The sequence below is a fragment of the Solea solea genome, chromosome 9 (assembly GCF_958295425.1).
Source record: "Solea solea chromosome 9, fSolSol10.1, whole genome shotgun sequence".
Taxonomy (NCBI): Eukaryota; Metazoa; Chordata; class Actinopteri; order Pleuronectiformes; family Soleidae; genus Solea; species Solea solea.
Genome location: NC_081142.1, coordinates 21,303,954 through 21,323,821, shown reverse-complemented (window position 1 = coordinate 21,323,821; position 19,868 = coordinate 21,303,954). Strand labels below are relative to the sequence as shown.

The window sequence follows — 19,868 nt, the reverse complement described above, 5'->3', positions numbered from 1 at the left end:
TTGTGGTTGGGGCAGTAGATGTCGTGGTTGGTGCAGTAGTTGTTGTAGTTGGTGCAGTAGTAGTTGTGGTTGGGGCAGTAGTTGTTGTGGTTGGAGCTGCAGTAGTTGTTGTGGTTGGAGCAGTAGTTGTAGCTGGGGCATCAGTTGTTGTAGTTGGGGCATTAGTAGTTGTGGTTGGAGCAGTAGTAGTTGTGGTTGGCGCATTAGTAGTAGTGGCTGGTGCAGTAGTTGTTGTTGGGAGAGTGTTACATAGATTTGTTCCACAACAGGCAGGTCCATTGGTTATACTGCCAACATCTTGCATAAAAGGTAGTGTCCCCAGGCTGGCAGATGCTGCACACATGTTTGTAGATGCACAACCAAAGGCAGGAGAAGTGGTGGCCCCATCTGACACTGACGATGAAAAATCATTTCTATTTTTTACACTTAATGTATCTTCTATGCAAGTGAAAGCCTTGGTGTTTCAATCTCTATTTAATTCAGTCTATCTACTAAACACACACGCATGCACTTATGTCCGTGTGTCCAGTATATATATATATTCTATATATTCCAGTCTATATATTGGAAATTGTGGTAAAAGAAACATAGCAGCCACAAACTTAAAAAAAAAAAAAAAGCAGTCTATGAGCAATCTCAAAAGTGGCAGTATATGAAATATCGGAACACAGCTAAATTGATGCCAAAATGACTAAATGACTAAAAGATATAAGAAGACGACTCACGGCTTGCTTGAAAGCAGCGATCCTCTGTTCCAGTACATGTGATTGGAGTGGTGCATAGAGAGGTGGCAGGGTCACATACATAACACAGTAAGCTGTTGGGTGATGGAGTCGTCGGGACTGAAACAGAAAATAATGACATTGTGTTTATGAAGAATTGAGAACATTATCGCTCTCCTTATCATTAGCATTAAATGTGATAATCATCCACCTGTACTTACAAGATAGAGTGGCTGAGTTGCAGTTATCTGAGTCGCAGCACGTAGCAGATGCAATTGCACTTGAAACACCCAAGTTAACAGAAAATGTCTGGGAGCTTGTGACTGGACACAGGGAGGATGATGCACATGCCTTGAAGATTTGGGTTCCAGGAGTTCCCGATGAAACCGCTGCAGAGTCAAAGTGCAGTTTGTATATTTTTCAAAGCCCACTTGTTTGTCAATGAGTAATAACAAATGAATGTGTTGGAAAAAAGTACCTGTAATGGCAGCAGTTATACACATTGTCTCTGTGACACATGTTAGCGGCACTGTGCTTGTACAATCGTCATCTGTGCAAGTCTGACACACAAGTGCTGCAGCTGTAAAGTGAAGAGAAACATGAATGAGTGCATTCAAAATCTAAATACATGGTTTTCAACTTTTCATTCAAAACATTCAAAAATGTCAAGTTAAAAAGCCTTCAGAGATACGGAGGCATGTTGCATTCACTTAAATTAAATAAGCGCTGTTTTTTCCTAAATTAATGAGATAATTCTTTCTCTATTTATGAGATTAATTTTTTAGCTGAGAAGCTTCCATTTCTACATAAAACATTTTTTTAAAAATCTCATAAATTCAGAGCCATGAGAAAATAAATCAATTATAAAACTGCAACAATGTTTTTTCATGAAAAAATATCTATTCAGAAAAACCAGTACAACTAGCGGAATCTAATATGCACAAGCTCCATAATGTTTAAAACTTTCTTTAATGACACAGTTTTACATTCTCTAAGTGTTTAGACTGTTATATATTCTGCTGTATTGAAACATGATTTGTCCCTCTTAGGATCAATAAATCCTCAGCATATTTTAAAGAATAAGGATGTCTAATTCTTACAATCAAGCCTTTCTTGAGTGTGAAATTCTAATTCCTTCACGTAAATCCATACAGTTAAATAATTAAAATCACTTAGTTGCTGCTGATAAAATATTGTATAAATGAGAACAGTTACCTGTGCTGGAGAGAGCCACGATCAAAGCCAAAGAAAGGAGCCGCTTCATCATGATGTACACTCCAGGTAAATACTGTGGACTAGTCTGTCTTGATGCTGATCATCACAGAGGCCCTTTATATACTGTACAGGTGTTGAATATATTCATAACAGATGCATGTCTAAAAGATTCAGGTACTGGGTGTGTTCTTGTTTCTGAGATCATTCATAGCGTCAGTCCCTCTTTTGTCTCAGTCAAACATCACGTCAATTCCTCACAACACACCCGCCTTTCAAATTTGTCAGTAGTTACTTGTTTAGTATTGTGTACACAGAAACGATTTTTGGTTTGTTTTTTTCTTTAAAAACTATATTTATTAAACATTAATAATAGTTGCAGTACATGTTTGGAGAGATTTGTAGAGGTAAAAAAACCTGGAAAATAATTGATGTGACACTCAAATGGAATTTTAGTTCATACGTATGAATATATAGATATATTTTCACATATATATACATATATTATATAATATATATTATAATAGGTACTATTTAACAGGTTGCCTATTTTAAAGATATATATACAATGTAATGATAATAAATAGACCTTTTTAAAATATTTATAGAACTAAAACTTTGTATAACATACCACAGGGATTTAGTCTTTATATTTTCCTAATTTTACTTGTTTTATTTCATTCATCCTAGAGCATAAAATGTAAAGAGAGCCCAGCATCTCCATTCAAAACTTGTTATCAGTTATCTTGTCATCATTCTAACAGGGCGAAGGATATGGCCTACCCGTTGATGATGGCTTATAAAAGAATGTCCTTTTTACGCGTCACACTTATTTGTCGCTGTTAATCATTGGAATGTTGTGAAGCTGCCAACTCGCCTTTACGTAATTCACTGATGGCATCTGCCTGCAACAGCAATGAGAGAATAAAAGTCAGAAAAAATACATTATGATAGAAAACAATAAAACCACTCAAGATGAAATTCATTTTAATGACTGGAATGGATTTTGGTTTGTTTTTTTCTTCTTCTGTAATTCAATTAGAAACACTGAAATTAGATTAGATTAGATTGGATTAGATTAGATACAGACATTCAGTGCAGATAGTAACAGAAGAACTATATAGTTACTCCAACACAATGATTGTTTGACACAATACTTGGTCGTATTGTCTTTTGTTTGTTGTCAGCAATCACTTAATGGCGCTAATATAACTATGAAATGTGCCAAATTTGATAAGATTATCAGGGTAATTTGAGGGGCTTCCTTTCTTTCTTTTTGTTTTACTCCCACCAAGCTTCGTGAAAATGCTTTCAAAACATAGGAGCAATAGATCAGTCAAAACAGTCTGTGATGGTACACAGTCATCCAATTTATTCTATCTGAACAATGGGCAACTGTTGGAACTGTCATGTGTCCATAGTAAAAAAAAGGAACAAGTAAAATAATAAGATGTATAAAACAACTATATACCATATGTAAATGGGATGAAGATAAAAAAGGATGATCAATTTCATACCAGCTATACAGACAATTGAATGGTGCAGCTCATTTTTCTTTTAACACTTTAAAAGGGCACTTGTTGTAATACTTTAAAGATGCCAACCCTAGAGTGTCATTGTAGGCTACAACAAAAAGCTTCGTGGAACGGGTTCTTAACCTAATCTAAATAAAAGTTAACAAAGTTGTTGTACTTTCATAGATCATAATTAAGAAATGTGCAGGATCAAAGTGGCTGAGTTCTGAAAGGTAAAGATCAGCTTCATGTTTCGCACTCGTCACTGATTACAATGGCATTTAGTGGGAGGCAGAAAATAAGCAATGAACTCTCATGTAACTGCAGTTTGAATAGCTAGGACATAAAGATTGGCAACAAAATCATACAATGCTAATTTGTTATTATAATACAGTATCTAGTTAAAGGATTGGATTCCTGTAATTGCTTGCATTTTAATATAGGTACTTTTAGGTAAGGAAGGTTTAGGTTTGTTTGCTCGGAAAGTCCGATTCGTTTGGGGAGGTGTGAATGCGCAACTGCACAGGAAATTCTTGAGAGTATTTTTCCCAGAGTAACTATTATTTTCCTCTGAAAGAGTAATAGTAAATCATTTTGGTGCACAATTTTACCAGAAGCCAATAGAGTGGGATTGAAGTAACAGAGTAAATTATATTGGAGTAAAACAAACCACGCCCACCAATTTGCTGAGTTAAGTTTCGTTTCAGCCGCCATGACACTTGCGCTCAATCACGGTCGTCATGGACTTTAGAGGAGCTGAACATACTACGTTCTTGGAGGTCGAATCAATAGAATGCGAGGTAAGTTCATTATTTTTAGCTTCATTTAATGTGATGGATGAAAATTCAACTCAGTGCATTATCGGGGTTTAATATCATATTGAATGTCATATTAAATGTCATATTGTAGCTTGGGCTAACACCACTTTTATCTATCAACGGATATATGGTTAAAGTATAAGACAGTGTAGGTTTCGTGAGCAATTGTGTTAGCAAGAGAGCAGCCGGTGCAACACGTGTATCTGACTCTGAACAGAATGCCTAAATTGGCGCTGGCCAACGGCCATCAATTGATACTGTTGACTGTACAACCAGCGTGTCTTACTTTGAACAAATAACAGCCTTTAATAGATGGATGAATCGTGTGTTAACGGGAGAGTGACGGTTTTGTGAGCGATTGTGTTAGCAAGAGAGCAGCCAGTGCAACAGTAGCGCGTGTGTTTGACTCTGAGCAGAAAGCCTTAATTGGCACCGACCAACGCTTGTCACTTCCGAAGCAGTTTGTGTGGACAACTAAAGTGTTTGACTCGGTTTAGCGGTAAGGCGATGGTCTATCAGCGCGGGTTTCGTGAGCTCCTGTGTTAGTGAGAATGGAGGTGTAACACATGTATTTAACTCTGAATAGAATGCCTTAATTTGCGCGGATTTTTTTTGCTGTATCTTAAATGGAAAGCCTTGTTAATTTTTTACAGTAATTTTATAACAGTATTATGAATAAAGTAACCTCATTAGAGGCACAACACCACATTGATGTTATCTGTTTTATTATTTGCATATTCTGGCATAGTAGTTTGTAGTGACTGTGGGATTGTGCATCTAATTACGTAGTTGACATTACATTCTCTCAACTTGTCACTGGTGAAATTAGCAAATGGCTGTGTATATGGTTGGTTATATAATTGACATTAACTTTCTTCCCTTGTCATCAAGGATGCAGGCTGTAAGAGTGAAGTACAGAGAACGCCAAAAGTACATTTGTTATGAGGGGCAACTGACTTTCAGATGCTTTTTGGAATGTGGTGAGTGAAACATGTCATTATCCACAGACATGAGATATTATCATGAGCTTCATATGTTTGTAGGTTTTTTTAGAAGGATAATTTCAAATTTACATGGTTGCAATAAAAGTTGTCACAAACAAGACAGCATGACTGATGTTCTTCATACAATGGAGATTATAGATAATGTTTGCTTCTAACTTCTGTCAAGTTGGGTTTTCAAATAGAAAGTAAGCTGGATATATGTCATCTAAAACTCACCAACTACATAAAACTTACAGTTCAAGTTAAAAAATGTATTAACTTAATTTAAAAAAAGAAGGGGGAGTCTAGTTGTGATGTAATTCTATAATATATTTACTGACATGATAATTTAATAAATTTTTATTCAACTATGTGCTAGAGATGGGTACAGGTGCTAATAAGATCAAAGCTTGAATCTGGTGCAGTGCATCAAATGGTGACATTTATGTTTTAAGTACACATTGTCCCTTATTAAATGAATTAATAAATTGATAAGTGGAATTTACCTGTAAGGGTGCACAGAGTCAGTTTTGAGATTACATCAACCATTCAAGAGAATGATTTACTCTTGATCCGTTTGTTCTCTACTAAACTCAGTAAATCCATCAATAAGGTTGTGCAATCTTGACGTTGTCATTACAGTTGCCAAGAAATTTGACATTCCAACCCTGGACCTCAAAGTTTATGATGACTCCAAAATGGAAATTGATGAGGAAGCGTTTGAGTTTCTTGTAAAGAGTCAAGACCTTGGAGTGCTGGAGATATGTATGCCTGTAAACCCAAGTCTTGATGGTGAGTTAAGCCTTATATATATATATATTCATACATTTCTGCCTTTCTAAACATTTTCTGAATTAAAGCTGGACGTTATATTGTACAATTGGTATCATGTTAGAATTTGAAGCAGTAAATCTAAACGTCATCTTTTCTGTGCTAACCTGTCCCTTCTAATCCCAAACCTGAATTACACGCACTTTGTGTAATTGTTTGTGTTAATGACAGCTGTCAAATCTGAATGTTTGCTAGATTCATGGAGCTCCTCTGCAAGTTGTTCACTTGAAAGCATCAGTGGAGACAAGGAGGGGGACTCTGATAGCACCATCATATTGCAGCCTAGTCCTACTACAAGGCGTGCAAATGAGGATGCTTCTCTAGCTAAAGTAAGCTCGGCAGATTTTCTTCCATATTTTAAGAATGTTTTTAAACAGTTATTTCAAAATTTAAGATTGACAAGTAGTCAAAAAAAATCCTGAAAAAAAAATTCAACCTGAGCATCATCACACTATTTGTTTCTTGATTACATAAAAATTTTACAACGTGATATGGTCAAGATATTGGTTGCACATATGACAAGTGAACATGGGTATGTTCACACACCTAAACATTTGATTTGACTCAGTAGTACAACATCCCTCCTTTTAACATGTGTCAGTTGCATCTAATTCTTAAATTTTATCTCATGAAGTGACGATGTATCTGTGTGTCTGTCTAGGACGAGTCCGTCAAGGCGAGTAAAAGAGGAGTATGCAAGGGGCATTACTGCCTTGTTTCCATACTTGGCTGATCCTAGGAGCAAGTTTGGCTATGTAAGTCAATGAAGACCAAGTCTAACCCATTTCTCCTTCATCTCTCTGTTTTCTGAGACTCTGAACGTCCGTATTAGGTGGCTTAGTCCAAGTTAAGATTTTTTTTTGAATGCCCTTTCACTTTCACAAAAAAGCCAAATATTAGTCAACCTCTTTATCCGTGGTATGTTACAAAGGAAAAGTATGAACATATATTTAACCAAACTGAATGTATTTTTACTTTAGGAGCATTTTTACAATGCACAAGATGGGAGTGGGTATCTGGCATGGAGACTGAAATTTGTCCAAAAGGAAGCATCAGAGGGACAAAAGAGGACCGGCAGACAGTCCCCCACACAAAGAAGTATGTTTATTTTAATTGTACGCTGACTGAAAGTCTAGTTCATGACATGATTGGAGAATGATTATATGAAGGGTTTGTTGGTGTGCAAGAAATCATTCAAAGCACTTAAATTTGGGTCAGATTTTGTCAGTAATCTGTAAAATGTCTACAATGATACAGGTGCTCCAGAAGGTGATCGAGAACCCTTTGTGGAGGAAAACTGGCTAAACACAGACACCCTGTGTTCAGAGGCTACTGCACTGATGAAGCATACAGTAGATGAAGTAGTTGTCAAGGAGAAGATGAAGCAGACCTTCACCTATCGCCAAAAGATGGTTCATGACCCAGTGAAGTCGTCTGACATATTCACAGCGTTTCCAAGATTTCTAGACATTGCAGGATTGGTATGTGGTTTTCAACTCCCTCACTTTGAAACTGTGAATATCCTTCATAACAATAGTATTAGAAATATTCACTGCTCTGTCTTTACTTATTCCATCTTGTCTGCAGATTGAGCAAGATTTCAGTCTGATGTTTGGTGATGCCGTCTCTGCAAGGTTCCTGGAGAAGTGGCCCACAGTCTACAAAAGCAAAGTCCTTCAACAAAGCCGTGGCCTCACGCAGACAGCTGAACTTCAAGACCTGGTACAAAATGCTGAATCGACTGAAGAAGTAGAAAATGGTAAGCTGGAAAGTACTATAATAGAAGTGGTGATTGTTTTTGCTAGAGAAATGGAATCACTGTTATTAGTAAAAACACCTTACTGAATTTTCTTTTTTTCAGGATGGGACAGTGAAATATCAGCTATTTTGGTCCTTGTCCACCTTCTGCCACCATCACCTCATGGTCGCAAGAGACCAGGAAAGCTCTCTGCAAGAGAAGCCAGTGACCATCTTGTGAAGTTCATTAAGGTGAGGTTATAGTTTAATGCAATTTGGAAGATTTGCGCTCATGATAAAATATATTTTCTCAAGCTGTTAGTGAACTGCTACTCCTCTTAATAAACTAAATGAAGTTCTCATGTCACAGACCGGGACCAGCATCCAAGGGCATCTAGACAGCATCACAGAAAGCCGTCAACCGTATCTACTGGCTGTGGGAACCCAGAAAAACGTGATTCGCAAGTACTTCATCATCATTGACAAACATGCCATACCATGCAAGTCACCGGACTCTCTCGCCTGTTTTGATGAGCTTTTCAAAGCTCATTTTGTCTTTGGCAAATGTGTACAACTTTTTGCAAACCACTATCTATGAAATAGATGTTGCTACCACTAAAGTGAGTCCCAGAGTTGCTGAAGTGAGGGCTCGGATGCTGCACTGAGTTGAGATGAGATGTTGTGTTTTCTCTGCAGATGTTACCAGGTGGATGTTAATTCCCTCATAAAGCACTTTAAGTTGGTTCATGGTCTTTGCTCAGGAAAGACTCTTCGTCTTAAGTGTGGTCAAGCTGGTTGTTTACAGGTTTATGGAACATTCTCTGGTTTTCGAAAGCACCTTAATACAGCACATAATGATCATTGTTCTGATCCTGGTTCTGACCCTGGCGAAGGCCCCTCTACAACTGAAGATGTAATATCAAGTAATTTAGAAGATTTGCCATCAGCAATTCCCCCTTCTTACCCCCTTCTTGTCAGTAAGAATCTTGTAGACAGCTGTGCTACAACAGTAGCTGAACTTAAAGAGGCAGGTGTAGCTGAAACGGTCATTAACTCTTTGGGGACTTCAATGGAAGAGATTGTTGATGATGTCTACAATCAAGCAAAAGAATCTGTGAAGAAGTGTCTGTCATTACAAGAGCCAAACAAAAGTGAAGTTGAGTGTAAAATCGATGAGTGTTTTGAAAAAATGGAAAATCCTTTTTGTGAGTTGAACTCCGAAAGTAAGAGAACTAAGTATTTCAAAATGAAGTGGGGAAGTGTGGACCCAGTTGAATATGTTCTTGGTACAAGATTTGATACCCTGCGCAATCGGACTAGTGGAGGCTATGATCAAGTGGTGGTTACTAATAAATTTATGTACATTCCAATTTTGAAAACACTACAGTTAATTTACAGTCACCCTAATATAAAGGAGATGGTGCAGGCTGATTTCAGTCATTTCAGTCCAGGGGAAGATGTTCTCAAGGACTTGTGTGATGGGGAACTTTTCAAAAGTCACCCTCTGTTTTCAAAACACAAAAATGCCATTCAGATTTTCTATGATGATTTTGAAACTTCTAATCCTTTAGGATCCAAACAGGGAATATATAAAGTAGGTGCAATCTATTTCACCTTGCGGAATTTTTCTCCAAAATACAATTCAAGTTTAAGCAATATTCATTTGGTTGCTTTATTTCATGCCCAAGATATCAAAACGTATGGCTTTTCTAAAATACTAGATCCGATTGTGCAGGATATTAAAATACTGGAGAGGGATGGCATTAAGCTTCCCCTTTATGATCAGCCAGTATATGGAACTATTGTTCAAGTTACAGGTGACAACCTTGGTCTTCACTGTTTGTTTGGTTTTGTTGAGTCATTCAGTGCCAGATATTGTTGCCGCTTTTGTCTTGCTGAGAAAGAGGACTTTCAAACTGAATTTGATGAAGATTCACCTAAGATAGTTTTGCGAACTCGAGCACTTCATGAGGAACACTGCCAACAAATGGAGACAAATCCCAGGCTTTCCTATGTGATGGGTGTTAAACGGTCTTGCATTCTGAATTCCTTGCAGTATTTCAATACTTGTGATAATTTCTCTGTTGATATTATGCACGATATCTTGGAAGGGGTGCCACAATATGAAATGAAGCTGCTTTTACATCACTTGATAGACAACTACACAACACTGGAGGAAATACACACAAGAATAAAGAATTTTAACTATGGCTATGTTGAGCAAGCCAACAAACCACCTGAAGTGAAGTTGGAACAGGACAGAAATGACTTGGGGTTGAATGCCATTCAATCCTGGAGTTTACTTCGCAATCTACCACTCATTTTTGGAGATTTAATCTGTCCAACTGACCAGCACTGGTATTTGTTTTTGCTTTTACTCCAAATTGCAAACATCGTATTTTCCCCAATTTTATCAAAAGGTATTACAATTTTTTTGAAACACTTGATCGCAGAACACCACAGGTTATTCAAACATTTGTATCCAAACAAGAGGCTGTTACCATAGCATCATTTCATGGTGCATTACCCTATGTGTATTTTGAAAATCGGACCTCTTTTGCATACCTGGTGTATGCGCTATGAAGCGAAACATAATTTCTTTAAAAAACGAGTTAACAGCTTCAAAAATATAATAAGGGATGCTTCAGTTACCTGTTGACATCAAGGTATTAAATGTGAGATGGGCCAAACACAATGGAACTGTGTATCGTCCAGGTTTAGTTGTTTGTGTGAGAGTTCATTGTGAGATGCCAGTTTTTCAGTGAATCCACCATGTTGTTGTCAAAGATGAGAAATTGCTTTTGGTAACTATTTCCTTACAAACAATATGTCTCGATGAGCATTTTAATGCTTTTAAAGTTGTGTGCACAAAAGTTGGACCTCATGTAGTTGATGTCAAAGAGCTTTTTTGTCATAAAGCACTTGACATACAGACATCATATGGTAGTGATAATTCAAATCTGTTCATTGTTCCATACCCTTTTCTGTGAAATGTAAAGGTGCATAATAACAATGAGCTTCCCTCTCTTAGCATCACATCGAGGGAATATGGCTGTTGTGTCAATAGGGTCCATTGGCTTTTTTCTGTCTTCTTTTACATGTTTTATGTAGTTTCATTGTATTTTATTTGAATATATGGATTCTATTTGTTGTTGAACAGGCCACAATTTTGATTTCTGATGGTATGACGTGGTGCTTCTTCAAACAAATCTGCTGGAATTGACTGGTAACATGATGGATGTGTTTTTTAAATATCTTGCAATGTTTTTATCTGTTGCATTAGTTAGTGTAATGCAAACATGTTTTGATTTTGTGATTATTAAATGTGCTAAGGTGCTTTGCTTAATTGTTTCTGATTTATTGTGTTCAGAGAAACTTCACAAATGTAACTCCAGACAAGTGATATGCATTTCTGAATGGCGTAACATACAATTTTGTATTGAGGAAAAAAAGAGTTAGATAATATTAAACTATATAGTGTTGAATATAATCATATTTGAGTGAAATAGAATTCTATTTGGAATGACATTATTCTAATAAGAGTATCGTACTATTGTATATGGAGCAGAATACAATCTGGTGAAGAGCAGAATATGAATCGGTATGGAGTAGAATATAATTCTTTCTGTAGTGAATTCTAATTCTATTTTGAGTGAAATAGTATTCAGTATAGAGTAAAATACATCACCACATTGAGGAAGGTGACTGTAGAGTTATTTTAATTTTATACAACATGGAGTAAATTATCATCATGTAGAGTAAACTATGGACACTAAATAGAGTAAAAAATACTCTGTAAAATTCACTCTTTGGGAAGAGTAATTTTTACTCTATTTAGACAGGGATCAAATGTTATCTTTTTTAGAGTAAAATTTTCTTCAATTTGAGTAAAATTTACTCTGACAAATTTCCTGTGTGAACTCTGAACCGAACCAAAGAAGCAAACCCTGGTCTGCCTGAAACGTAGGTCTGGCTCAAGCTTCAAGCAAACCAAATGCAGGAAGTGGACTACAACGAAGGGCATTGTGGGTAAACAAAACCAATCATACACGCGTGTAGAACGATAGCCGGGAGAAATGGCTGAGCCCATTGTTGCAGCTTATATGTGTCGTATGTTCACAGAAAACAAAATAAACAACCCAAGACTGATGGGATTTGATGCAGCTCCATGTTTTGCTCTGATGTGGAGGAAACAAAAGTTGTCCTGCATTAACCAATAGATGAGCGAGTTTTCTTGTTCATTTTTTGTCTCGTTTCCTCCGTATTCGGGGAGGGGAATACATTATTAAAAGGTTCGGTAAGTTGTTGTATGTGCTTGCTTGTGCAGGAGATGCAAGATGTCTTGTACACTCTCTCTAAAAACCTTTTGAACACACGGACAGTTGCATATGATACAAAACATGGTTCAGCAAGTGATAATGTTTTAGAGGTTTGGAAAAGAAATTTGCAAAGTGTGCCTGACTATGTAAAAACTGTTTAAGGTTTTGCCAAAAGAGTGGGCAAGTTAAACGTTTATTCCACTGACCTTTTGGTACAGAGAATGTAACTTAGTGTTCCAGCAATAGTGTGAAAACAATCTCAGTCATACATGTCCAGCCGCTCTATTTTTACATGTATAATAGGGCTCATAAAAATAAAACCACCCCTTTGATTCATTACGTGGGTTGTACATCTCCCTCTCTCACACAAAGACATTAAAATAGTTGATCATTTATCCCCGACACATGTAACCGCAGAAAGTTGTGGCGCTTTCCAGCTGTAGTTGGATGTTGGAATTTCTGAGTTGAGTGCAGGGGTTCCCTCAATATGTATGCCCCTGTGGCTCGGAGGAGATTTCCAGCTTGGAAAGTCAGACCAACTTCGCCAATCCCGACATGAGAAGTTTGGGAGGTCCCTCTGTGTCGTCCTCCATCCTATTACACAACAGTACAAGTACAGGCCAATGAATCAGACAGCTCTTACAAATAGCAGCTCTTACAATTCGGTACTAAACTTGTGTGGAATTCCCTGTTGTTTAGTTGAGATGTTTAACATATATTTTAATTTTATTATCAAACTTCTTACGCTTTAGACCTGTGATAATTTTTTTAATCATTTTTTAATATTTTTACTTTTTTTGTATTGGTGCAATTATATGTACTATTTTATTTCTACTAAGCACATTGTGTAAGATAAGGCCCTGTACAATTATATTTGCCTTTTTAGCATGCAATGTCTCCCATATTTTTACAGTATTTTTTCAAATTTCCATTCTAATTTTTAACTCTTTACTCTTTTGCTCCTGCTTCGATGTAAATCTCCCCCCACCAATCAATACACCATCAATAAAGGTACATTTTATCTTGTTTGCACGTCCATCTTATTTGTTTCACAGTGAATACATTGCACATTTTAGTGACTTTATCCACGGACATGTCACTATGCTGTTTGCCTGAAGGTGACGTCACTCCCATTTTAAATACATTTGAGCTTTTAATTATTGTATTAGATCCAGGAAATGTTTTTTTTTTTTAAGTTATTTGTGTCTGTGCTATGCGTTGAGCTCTTTGTCAAAGCTCTATTGTTGAATGATTGTTCCGAGCAGACTGTTTAATTTAGTTTTTGTTTCATTGTTAACTGAACTGGTATCTGCCCTTATGTAATATGCACACTGTGATTCCTTAACAAGGGAATGTGTTGTTCATTTGCACAAAACATAATCGCGTTGTGAGCAATAATAATTAGACTTAAAATTTTAGATTCGATTCGATTAGATTCATCTCTATTATGATTGAAAAGTGCAGAACTTGTACAATGAAATGAGGTTTAGCATCCAGTCCGAAGTGCAAAACATGGTATATACAAATCAATAAATAAGGTTATGGTACAGGTTCATCAGCAGCAGATAAGTGCGAGTACATAGTAAAAAGAGTATATACACATGACAGATGAAATATACAATGAATGTGCAGTAGTTTTTGTTTGATTTTTCAGTGTAAATGAATTATTGTACAATAGGAGCTGTAAAATATGGAATGAAACACTTTCTGGTCATTCTTCCTTCTGCCATCGGATCCGTTTGCGTACGCATGGCTCAGAGTTTCCATGAAGGATGGCACATTTCCCATTGAACCCGAGTACAAAGTCACGAATGAATGTCACTTTTGAACTGAATGACCAGGATTACCTACAGTATTTATTTGAAAGAATATTTGTACGACTCCCAAAAGGCAAACACTGTAAAAGAGCATCTCACACAGCAGCAGACGAACAACAGAGATGCTCTTTGTGTGAAGGAGCAGTTGTCACACACTGCGGACCCAACCTGACAGCCATTGTGGAAAACAAAATGCTCACATTTTGTTTTCTTTTATCGACTCCATTGTCTTGCTGTGTCTCGAATCATTGTTTAGTGTCAGGCGACAGAGTATATACAGTTGACAGACGTCAGCTAGGATGGGCCAGAGTTATTGTGCTGTCTTGTTGTTGTTTGCTGAAACATTGCCACACCTTCTGTTATTGAACTGACAACAGAAGATGAAAATCTATTTTTACGGGGTAGTTGTGTATTTCTCACAGAGACATTTTATGGTGTATCATAAAAGAAAGAATGGATGGCTGATTCATAAGTTACCCAGCATGGGTGTAGGGCCTAAGACAAATTTCCCATTTGTGGGACAATAAAGTTAATCTTAATCTTATTTTAGGTGTTGGTAACTAACTTATTTCATCTATATTTAGAGACAGAGTATATATATATTTCGAAAAAGTAGCACAGATGTGATTTTGGCTTTGAGAGTGCTGATGGAGAAATATAGAGAAGGCCAGAAGGAGATACACTGTGCCCTTGTGGATCTAAAGAAAGCATATGATCAATGCCAAGAGAGAAACGATGGTATTGTGTGAGTAAATTGGGAGTGGCAGACAAGTATGTGAGGGTGGTGCCGGACATGTGAGGACAGTGACACAGTGGAGAGGTGTGCAGTTGGAGTGAAGGATGGGTTCAAGGTGACGTTTCAGTGGCGCCGGCAGAATCACAATACCCGGCTGAGTCGGTCCAACTGTGTGCCAGTAAGGCTCACTACCAGAACCGACCCCATAACATCCAATCCACACCCGGCTGCACCCGTTAATATTAGAACTGCGACCGATGCTGCATCCGCTACTAAAGACACACAATCTTCAGTTACTGTAATTAAGTGCTTCATTTTAAACTGCACAACATCTGCACCGATGATTTGGGGGAAGCAGTGCACACAATCAGATCCGACTTTCAAGGAGGCTTGAAATTAGATGTAATGCTTTTATTTTGACAGAGTCAGATGCCCAGCTCCCTCCTGGTTCTGGGTCTGGTGCAAGTGGCTCGCAGCTGAGGAGAGGGGAGCCGGGTCGAGGCTCAGATGTGGAAATGTTTTTTTCTGCTTGGTGAGCGAGGCCTAATCTCCACCCACCGGTGGGGCGGACATTCAGTTCACCAATGCACTCTCAAAATTTTGGCTGCAGTTTTGTTTTGTACCAGTTTGATTAATTTTGTTGTGTTTGTTCTTATTTTACAGGCATCCCTGATTCCAGAGCTTCAATGCCACAGCTCAAATGGCTCTTCCCATTTTTCTCCTAAGGGTTTTTGTGGAATCTTTCCTCACTCAGTGTGAGGGTCTAAGGACAGAGGGTGTCACTTGCTGTACAGACTGTAAAGCCCTTCAAGGCAAAATTGTTTTTTTATTGTTGGGATATATTAATAAAATTGATTTGACTTAGCTATAATTGACTTTGCTGTAGAGCTGTAATCAGGCCATAAAAGTTAGGCCCGACAAGGCCTTAGCCCAACAGAATTGGCCCGAATTCGGCCCGAGCCCGACAAGTACATTTTGATTGACAGCACAAACCCGTTTACAGCCTGGTCATTATTCAAATGTGCACACACACACAGCTCTTCGGCCTTTTGTCAAGAATGAGTCATTTATACATTTACATAGGCCACAATGTGTTCCTGCCCAATCTCCAAACAATTCTGCCCCAGAAAAGCAAAACTAACCATATATAGATTATCTAGCATTGTCATTGCAGGCATCACATGTTTCAACCCTCGCCTTTCTTCTGTTTCCACGGTGCCACGTACTTGAAAAACAAGTTGGGTCCAGATATACATTACTGTCCCATGATCTTTAAACTGGACAATATCACCATTTAGTCAAACAAGAGACATCTACAGTATATTTCCTAACACACCATGCCCAGGACAGACCCTCAAGCTCCCTGTCCTATACAGGATGCCTATTGTACAGTGTATGATCTGACTTGTCATGTCCAACTGACCCTCTTGTCTCATGTTTACTTATTAATGTCAATCATCAATACATTTAAGGATTAAACATTAGCTGTGTTAATGTGTTCTTCTAAGTTCATATACTTCAAGTGTGACAACATTCTCACCTGGTTAAATTCTGGCCAGAAGAATGTTGCGATCTTGTGGAAGTCCTGTATTATCACTTTACAGCGCGAGCCAGTCTTTGTGCCGTTTAGGCATGACAGCTTGCTGAGGGGAGTGCAGGGCATTGGGCTTACAGTGGCGTTTCAGTTTCTCACACCAGAGACACACACACACAATTAAGTGTTGGATACTTGTCCCACTCAAGTTCTCGCTGTGCTTTACAGAACGGCTTCAGAAAGTCTAACAAAAAGCCCAGTGTGTTCGCTGCCACCTCAGCCTCAGCATCCACTTTCGCATCTTTCTTGCGCTAATCGAAACCTGACTGCTCATTTACCACGCAAGAGAGCAAGCCAGAGAGCAAGCCAGAGAGCAAGCCAGAACCACGAAAAATGAAAATAACTGTTTGCTGAAAAAAGGTTGGTTTTTTTTAAGATTTTGGTTCTTGAGGTTTTTTGTGTGGTTTAAAGCAGTGGTTCTCAAACCTTTTATGTCTAACACCACCTGAGAAAATATTGCCACCAATGTTAAAATACAGTGGTGTAAATAGGCCGAGCAAAGTCAGCTACGGACTTTTCACAGGAGGCAGATTTAGTGTTTAGTGTATTCTTGCAAGATTCACATGTAATATGTTCAGCATGATTTATCTTCCAAACCATTTCATGTTTTCAGTGCATTTGTATTTTTTTCGGAAGTTATTTCCAAACACTTTCATTAAAAGACAAAAAGAACAATATCCAGGTATTTATATTCAGTGACAGACTGGAAAGGCCCCCCATTACTGAAGGTGGTGTTCAAGGTTTGCAGTTTCCTGAAGTCTACAGTCATTTTCTTTTGTCTTTGGTGTGTTTAGGGACAAGTTTCATCCTGTTGAACCACTCCAGAAAATGGTGCAAAACCGGCCCATGTTCTACCTCATCCTACTTCAGGAAACTGACAATATTATAAAGCTGAATCACCCTAAAGCTGAATCAAGCCGCCGGGTGAGGCCGGCGGCTTTGGCCAGTCGGGGTGAAAGGGAGAAATAGGTGGAGAAGGAAGAGAGGAGAGGTAGGGGAAGAGGAGAGAGATCAACAGGAGGCTTTTCTCTGACTTACTGGAACATCGTGGGGGATTAACTAGTTCTTCAGCATCCCTTTAATGTGTTGTTTCATGCGGTTGCACTGGTGTCATAAAGACTTGTTTAATGTGTGAGTCAATAGACTTGAATTTCCTTGACAAAAGGAACTCAGATGTTTTCTCACAGTGGATTTGTGAGAACATTCTTTTATAAGGCCTGACTAGAGTTCTCAATGGGCCTGAAAATTACAACCCGACCCGACCCAGCCCGCGGGTCTTTAAGCCCGAACCCGACCCGGCCCGAAATACATTTTCCCACTGATCCAAGCGCGGTGTTTTATTTGCAGCGGAGCGGCGTATGCTACTGCTGCTGTTGACCCAGCACTCCTGGCTTGGATCATATGGGTCCTCCGGTACCGGCTGCTGCGCAGCTAACAGGCGGGACTTCACATACTGTACATTTGCCATTTGGTCAGTGAGCAGCATCAGCAACTGGTTAAATTTCGGCCACAGGAATGTTGCGGCTTTGGGGAGTGGTGCGCAAAACCGGTGCGCATGCCGTTGACGCACGGCTGCGCTCTGTGCAGTATCGTTGGCATTTTGCTGGCAGTGATATCTGAGTCGTTCTGCCCATAGCAGCACAAGATGCAGAGTGGGATATTTGTCCCCCTCCAGTTCACGGTGAGCATCATAAAAGGGCTCCAAAAATGACACTATCATGCCCAAAGTGTCGGTGGTTACGCACGCAGCGGCGTCAGGTCTGCCCCTCTCCATCAAGCAGACAGCCAGATTTACTCTTCACCACACATGAACAGCGATGATTCACAACAAACAACATATAATTTACAAACTGCAAAAAAATTTGCTTTATGAGCAGAAAAATTAAACCCGACCCGACCTGCCTCATTTGCAGATTTTTTGGACCGAACCAGGCTCAAATCTGCGGGTCCGGTCGGGTTTGTTGGGCTGGCCCAACCCGTTGAGAACTGTAGGCCTGGTGGAAAAAGGTGGAATTGACCCTGTGAAAATGATTTATCAGTTCAATTACTTAATTATGAAGTTATTATAGGCTAAAGTAAAAGTTCAGCGTGTCAAAACCTGAGTATTTTGTAATGTTAAAAAGAAAAAAAAGTACTGGTTTTAGTTGATTCTCGTAGAGTGAGATTGTGCGGGTTGGACTCAGTTCTATCAGTTCTCTTGTGTTTTAAAAGCTGTATCGATATTTAACAACAGACATTCACTGTCTCAAATGTCTTCAATGTTATATTAATATTTTTGGGCCACAAAGCCAAACAAAAAGGGTGTGCTGAGGAGTCGACACAATGGGTTTTTTCGAAAAGAGCTCAGAAGAGTCTGACATTAAAATAACAACACGCCCAGTTGCTGAAGTTGTTTTCGTTGTATTCAAACACCTGTGCAGTATATAAGGTGCCTCCGTGTTAGTCAGCGTCCAGACAGACTCGTTTGCGGTGTAGACCTGGCGTGTAGTTCATGATGAAGCTGTTCCTTTCTTTGACTCTTATCTGGTCTTTCTCCAGCACAGGTAAAGCACAGGTTCATATTGATGCAATCACCCTTCAGCTGCTAAGACAAAATCTGCTTTTAATCTCATTTTAAATAGTCACTAGTAACAATCCTGTAATCTTGAAGACTCTGTTGTGTCGATGGATGTGATTCACATATTTCTCTTCACTTTACAGCTGGAGCACTTGTGTGTCAGACTTGCACAGATGACGATTGTACAAGCACAGTGCCGCTAACATGTGCCACGGAGACGATGTGTATAACTGCTGCCATTAAAGGTACTTTTTTCAACACATCATTTGTTACTATTCATTGACAAACAAGTGTGCTTTGAAAAATATAATTAACAAACTGCACTTTGACTCTGCAGCGGTTTCATCTGGAACTCCTGGAACCCAAATCTTCAAAGCATGTGCATCGTCCTCCCTGTGTCCAGTCACAAGCTCCCAGACATTTTCTGTTAACTTGGGTGTTTCAAGTGCACTTGCATCTGCTACGTGCTGCGACTCAGATAACTGCAACTCAGCCACTTTATCTTGTAAGTACAGGTGGATGATTATCACATTTAATGCTAATGATAAGGAGAGAGATAATGTTCTCAATTCTTCATAAACACAATGTCATTATTTTCTGTTTCAGTCCCGACGACTCAATCACCCAACAGCTTACTGTGTTACGTATGTGACCCTGCCACCTCTCTATGCACCACTCCAATCACATGTACTGGAACAGAGGATCGCTGCTTTCAAGCAAGCCGTGAGTCATCTTCTTATATCTTTTAGTCATTTTGGCATCAATTTAGCTGTGTTCCCATACTTGTCATGGTTGAAATTACTTTTACTTTTCTTTTAAGTTTGAGGCTGCTATGGGTTTTTTTTCAGCAAAGTTTCTTCTATAGACTGATCGATTGTTGTAGCTTTAAATGGAAAAAAAAATAATAATCAAGGCTATGACTTCCAATCTAATCAAATCTAAAATCCACAAATACAATTGTGAAATAATGGAAATGACTTTTCATCTTCAGTGTCAGATGGGGCCACCACTTCTCCTGCCTTTGGTTG

At 38.6% G+C, this 19,868-nt stretch overlaps 2 long non-coding RNA genes across 2 annotated transcripts; both read left to right on the top strand.

Moving 5' to 3' along the window:
- Window positions 1–7,081: 7,081 nt before the first annotated feature.
- Window positions 7,082–7,816, top strand: LOC131465233 (uncharacterized). The gene is made up of 3 exons (XR_009241295.1): window positions 7,082–7,178; window positions 7,338–7,561; window positions 7,668–7,816. It is a non-coding gene; the product is annotated as an uncharacterized LOC131465233 (long non-coding RNA).
- Window positions 7,817–18,754: 10,938 nt separating this feature from the next.
- On the top strand, window positions 18,755–19,314 carry LOC131465234 (uncharacterized). Its single transcript, XR_009241296.1, has 3 exons — window positions 18,755–18,826; window positions 18,984–19,085; window positions 19,178–19,314. It is a non-coding gene; the product is annotated as an uncharacterized LOC131465234 (long non-coding RNA).
- The last annotated feature ends 554 nt before the right edge of the window (window positions 19,315–19,868 follow it).